General features: G+C 44.3%; 1 non-coding gene across 1 annotated transcript; it reads left to right on the forward strand.

Annotated features, from left to right (window-relative positions):
- The first annotated feature begins 3,149 nt into the window (after positions 1 to 3,149).
- LOC115068683 lies at positions 3,150 to 3,222 on the forward strand. Its single transcript, XR_003848017.1, has one exon. It is a non-coding gene; the product is annotated as a small nucleolar RNA SNORD102 (small nucleolar RNA).
- The last annotated feature ends 3,213 nt before the right edge of the window (positions 3,223 to 6,435 follow it).

Raw genomic sequence — 6,435 nt, forward strand, 5'->3', positions numbered from 1 at the left:
TAAAATGGACTTAACAAAATCCCTATTTGTTACACTTATCCTTCCAAAACTCACACGAATTCAGCTTCCTTACAACTCCTCACTCTTCATTTGGTCAGATACTGGCCACTGAAACCAGATCCCCATTTGTACTGAAGCCACAATCCATAGGGAAATGTCTGTTTCCATGGGGACCCTTGTATCATGCAACATCACTCTTCCATTAGACAGGACAAAAAAGAACATGTCAGACCCAATTCTGAGAAAACATACAGGTCTCTCAGCACACCTGATAAAACTCTAACTAAGCCTCAGTTTGGTGTGCTCACCAAGGTCAAGGAACAAAAACCTAATTACACTTCTATATACATTCAATAAAATAGCTGAAAATTAGATTAGGAAAAGAAATCCATTTAAATAAGCAACGAAAATATAGATACATGAGATTAAATTCAACCAAGGAAGTATAAATTTGAAGTTTGAAAACTACAAACCTGGCTAAAGGAACCTGAGTGCTTTTACATTTATTTCTTCTGTCTTATCTGTGTGCATGTCTGTGTGTGTGTGCATGTGTGCATGCATGCTCACGCATGCACCCGCCCATGCACCAAGGTGCATGCATGGAAGTTAAAGGACAAGAAATCACAGGACATATAAGGGCTGTTTCTCACCTTCCATCATTTGAGTTCCTGAACCCTTGTCCACCAGGCATGGCAACAAGTGCCCCACCTACTGTTTCATCTTGCTGGCCCAAGAACTTGAATTTTTAAGTAACAGGAAAATCATCCCATGCTCATGTCACTATGTTCACAATCAATAAGATGGCTCTTAAACATTCTACACACTCAAGATCATACCTATGGAATCCCAGTGAATAACCTTCTAAAACTGCTGTAGAAAACCATATGGACTTGCAAGGGCATTAGAATACAAGAACAAACCTGGAAAAGAGCTAAGCAGTAAGATTTATACTCCACAATTTCAAAATCCACCTCAAAAAAATTATCATCAAGGTATAGGGCTGCAGACGTCCATAAGTAGTAGAGCATTTGCTGAGCAAACACAAGCCCCTGCATTCAATTCCCAGCTTTGAGGCAAGGAAAAGTATAGTAGGGTATTTGAGATGGATCAGTGGGTGAAAACATCTATAGCACAAGTCAGACAACCCAAATTCAGTCCCTAGATCCCACAGAGGAAGGAGAGAACTGGTTTCCAAAAATTGTTTTCTGACTCTACACATGTGCCACAGTCTACATAAAGGAGGAATGCTAGCCCCTGAATGTGGGAGCAGCTGGAGACCAGTGTCCTGCATGGTTGCAACTCACTCCCCAAATGCATTCTCCAGTATGGCACAATCTACCCTCAACTACCCCCTGATATGACACAACCTCGACCACAAACTTCTTCCCACTCCCCAAAGGGAGAAAAATACAAAAACTCTGAGTCTGTGAGAGAGGATAAGTCTCAGAATTCATGACTGGCCATCTCCTCTAGCCCCCTGGCTTCTGGGGGCAGGGTGCCCTCTCAGATTTGTTTGCTAATAAGCCTGCTTGTTCTGTTGAGGTCAATTTCTTCTTCTCTTTTTTCATCTCATATTTCCCTACAGATTGTGCAGGCCCAGGCTCCCCTGACTGATCTCTCTCTCCCTCCCTCCCTCCCTCCCTCCCCCACCATTTCCACTTCTGGCATCCAGGATTTGGACTGTGCCTCATGCTCACTTTGGCTAAACAGTGGCCAGTAAACAACTCAGAGCTTTGACTTGCTGCCTTATTGCTCCATAGGCAAAGTAGGGCCTTGTACTGAGGTCCTGATTTACTGGTCCAGGAAACCTGCTGTCAAAATCCCCTGCTCCATTTTCCCTATTGTTGATCTTGCCCCCATAACTTGCCCCTGTGACTTTCTATCACTCCAATCTTCAGAGCAAGGGCCATCACTACCATGCCAATCCATTCCACCAACATGGGCCATCCTTGACCCAAGTGCAGGGAAAGTTCCCCCTGTCCACCTAGGTGGCACTCCTAGGATAGATATTCTGTACATTTCATACTCCAGATATACCAGAGAGATACCCCAAGCCCAATGGATGGCCTGAGATTCTGCCCTCTGGCCTCTTTGGATGAATTTTTGTCTCAGATGAGGCTCTGACTCAAGTCCTAGCCTCTATCCTGTTGCCCCAGCACCCTTGTTCTGCAGCATGGGCTCACAAACCTGCAAGGTCTCTAGAGATACACCCTTGGGAATAAAATTTCATACAAAGGAACAGCAGATGGTCTGAGGTTCCCTATGCCCAAGCTTTCCTTCTTCTCTGCTCTCATCCCTCATTTTGTTAGGGCTGTTCTCCCTCATTCCCTTGATAGACTCCTAATATATACAAGCATATGCTGTTTGAGCTCACTGAGAAGCTGGCTCTGGAGATGGTATTGGCCTTCCCATGTAAGACTCAAGCATGTTTATCTCAAAGTGTCCTCCAAAAAAAACAAAACCAAAAACCCTCTCCTGAGCAAGGCTGGACCCCTGACTCTGTGACACAGGACAACAAATGAATAGTAAAAGTAGAAATTTAGTATGTGGAATCTCCAATACTCATTCTATCTGGAAATTAGGATTAGTCAGAAGTTATGTTCACAACTGAAATGCAGGTTTTTCCATATAAAGGAAAAAATAATACCTAATATTACTCTTATGTAGAAAATTTGCTTATCCAGTAATATAGTCATTACCCACAACAAACCAGAATTATTATTCCACATCACTTGTACAAATTGTAAACTGCAACAATGTATTGATTGTTCTCACTGGGGAGGGGATAACATAAACTCTTTTTTTATTATTTTATTATTATTTTATTATTTTTATTTTATGTGTATGAGTTTATTGCCTGCATGTATGTGACTGCACCCATGTCATGCAGTGCTGCAGAGATCAGAAGAGGGCTTCATATTTCCCTGGAACTGGAGTTAAGGATGGTTCACAACTGCCATGTGGGTGCTGGGAATCAAACCCCAGTCCTCGGCAAGAGCAGTCAGTGCTTTTACCACTGAGCCATCTCTCCAGGTCAAAAGACCTGTTAATGTTTTGCTCACCAGTACCATAGCTACAGCAGCCATCTCTGCATGGCTTCACATTAAACCACTCAAACAGAAATTTGGGGAAAGAGTCAGCAATTAAAAGACTCTGTTTTGTTTTGATTGCTTGAAGCAATGTGAAAAACACATTTCACCAGTTTTGGGGGGAAAAAGAGTCTGTTTTGTGGATAGGGAACAAGTACAGGATTTGAGGTAGTCACATACATTATAATCTCATTTTAATGTTACTCAATTCTGTGTAAAACATGTTCCATATAATGAATCTGAACATGATTTACAAAAGGTTAAAAATCACTTCTTAGGCATTGATCCTTTCCATCATGCTTCAATGGATATTTTAAAATTATAAAACCAAGTATTTACAGTAGCAACAGCCCAAGTACCAATTGCTGGTGGTGAACAAATCTGGGAAAGTATGGCTGCTTCATTAGATCTTTTCAAATATTTCAAAACTCATATTTTCTCTCTCCTAGCTGCTACAATTATATTATGTTATCCTTTGTTCTTGTGCTGTAAATTCGGTGCTCTCAGCCCTGAACACAAAAGAACAGTTCCCTGAAGACTTAGTCACCCACCATATCTCAGTAACTGTTTGCCTGGCTTTTGTTAGTAGTCTACAAGTTATTGTTATTCTCCATAACTTCAGTGATCTGAAACTTTGCTAATCAAGGCTGCTCTCCTACCCCCAATCACAGGTAAGTTGTAAGAGTGCCCCACCTGAACGGTTGTTACTAAATTTACTAGTCTGGATCCCAATACCCTGGAGGGACAATTGCTGCTCCTCCACATTCAGTTGATTAGTCAGTCAGCCCCAACATCTGAAAAAAAATCTCTAAAAACTTGAACCCCACCTGCCAGACCTCATACCAAGAGCTCCTAAACATGGCCTTCAAGGTCTTTTGAAACCAAGAAAAGAGGTAGAGAAGGAAAAAGGGGCACTTCCAACTTGAATAGTGACTGTTAGACTGCTCTGCTATGCAACCTCAGATGAGCTGAGACAAAACTAACCTAACAAGATCCCAAACCCCACCTGATTCCTCTTTCCATTGCAGTGGGGATGAGTAATATGCAAAAACATGCCCTCACCCTCAGCCTCCCACCAAGCCTCTTGTGGTCAATGAGAATATTCGAAATAGGACTGCCCTCCTGGGAGAAGACACACCCCACCCCCAACCCCCTGCAATTCAGTTCTTTGTGCTCCCACAAGAGGCTTTTTCCTTATGCCTACCAGAAGGTAGAGGCTGAGGTCCCTCAGCCCCCACCCATGATAGATAATTCAAGGCAAAATTGGGAGAAAGCACCAGGACACAGACAAGAACCCCAGAGGAATAGAGTTTATTGGTAGGGAAAACACACAGGACAGTGTGTTTACAGGCTGTTGGCTGGGGGGTTTTATAGGGGGTTTGGGGGGATGCAGAAGGCAGGAAGATATTTTTAAAAGTTAGGCAGGAGAGAGAGAACCCAGGGCTTATCAGGAGAGAATAGCCTCTGTCAAACTGCCCCCTTCCTTCAGCCAGGATCTGGGTCGTGGGATAAGGGGTCTGTTTATATTGTCTGCAGATGGTCAGGGTGCTCATTAACTCAGCTCCTGTATTTTCAGAGGGCTTGTAAAACCATGAGGTCCTCCTACATTGGGGAGAGGGTTGCTGCAGATCTGAACTCTAACAACCCAGAAAGACAAATCCCTGAAACCCAGAAGTATTGGGACTGTCTGGCCATCCTGTTTCCTTTATGGTTTACACTAGGGCTAGTCTATCTCTCTTAACTGAATTTGCTGACCCTCTTCTCCAGACCTTGACTGTCATGAAGGGAGTCAGAGGCACCATAGTAACCCCCAAACAAACTCCCACAATTTTCTGCACTTTTAATTCTATAACTGTAGTCCACTCCTTTTTAGTTTCTTTTTTAGTTTTTCCCTCTCCCCACCTCTCCCTTTCTGGGATGTGGCCTCCTACATTGATTAGGGGTGACCCTCTTCATTCCCTATAGATCTGGTACCCCTCTCCCCAAGGCCCCTTCTTTCCACTAATGACCTCTTTTCATTAGTGAAAGAACTCTGGTTCCAGAGAACCTTTCAAAACTTCACTCCCACTCAGATTTCCTTCTCCCTCTGTCTTGTCTTTGTGCTCTGGGGCACCCTCCTCACACCTTGGGGGAAATGATCTACAGTCTCACTTTACTTGCTCTATTCATCACTCTCCTGGAGGACTTCCAAAACCCCTCCCCTATGTTCCCTCTCATTAACATCTCAGCTTCCCTGCTCACTCGGTGTTCAAATTCCCCCGCTCACCATCAAAAATCCATTTTTACAGACCCAGGATCTGTCACCTGGCTCACTACTAGCCCCCAGCCTGCCTGGTCAGGCACACCCTACTTTTTTGTCTCACCTCCCCCAACTCCACTGACATGACCTCGCCCTCTGCCACAAATGCTCCTCTCTTGTTTTCACTCCCACTATTTGGCATAATGCCTACCTCTGCTTTCAGCAAAAACCACCCTGTCCTTCTTCAAACCATCTCCCTAATATAACCAGCACACAGCTCTTCTTCTATGAGCCCACCAAAGGATGGGAACAGTCCCTCCCACACAATTCCTCAGTCCCCCTTCAGTGTCTAACCATGGCCTTCTCAGACACTTCTTTTAGGTCCTAAAAACAGGAACAACAAATTTTAGCAACTGTCCAGAGCCCTCAGAAACTCCCTAGAGGACCTGGCACTGCAGTGCACTGCCATTCAAGACCAAATCCATTCTCTGACCCATTGGTACTTTAAAACAAAAACAGGGCTTAGATCTTCTGACCATGGAAGGTGGAGGCTTGTGCCTCTTTTTAAGAGGGGATTGCTGCCTTTCCCCAACAGGTCAGGTGGGAGAAGAAAATTTAAAGAACAAACATCCTCCTTAGGAGGGGACATCCTACAAGGGATTTTCTCTCCACTGCCCCTTGGCTCCTCGCTCCTCTCACCCCTCTGATTGACTGCCCTGCTACTCACCCTTTTGCCATGCTTTTTCAGTCTATTCCAGAAATTCTTAACTGGATCACAACAGTCTGTCAAGGTTCCACGCAGGATCATGTAAAGACCATCTTCCTTTTAAGGGATATGTATGACTAAGAACCTCCCCCCGCCCCACAAGCCCAGAAGTAAGTGATAAGACATGATGACAATATCTCCACTCCCATTTATATCCATTTAGAGTCAGAACTGAAGGAGAACTGTTAGACCTTGAATGTAGGAGCACCTGGAGACCAGTGACCTGCATGACTGCTGCCCTCTGGCCTCCTTCCCAGAATTCAGTGTCCCATATGGTCCCAACTGACTCCCCAGGTGCATTCCCTGACATGGCACAACCTACAGTCCAACTACCCCCCTGA

The sequence above is a fragment of the Nannospalax galili genome, unplaced genomic scaffold (assembly GCF_000622305.1).
Source record: "Nannospalax galili isolate Female #2095 unplaced genomic scaffold, S.galili_v1.0 scaffold529, whole genome shotgun sequence".
In the NCBI taxonomy this organism is placed as follows: domain Eukaryota; kingdom Metazoa; phylum Chordata; class Mammalia; order Rodentia; family Spalacidae; genus Nannospalax; species Nannospalax galili.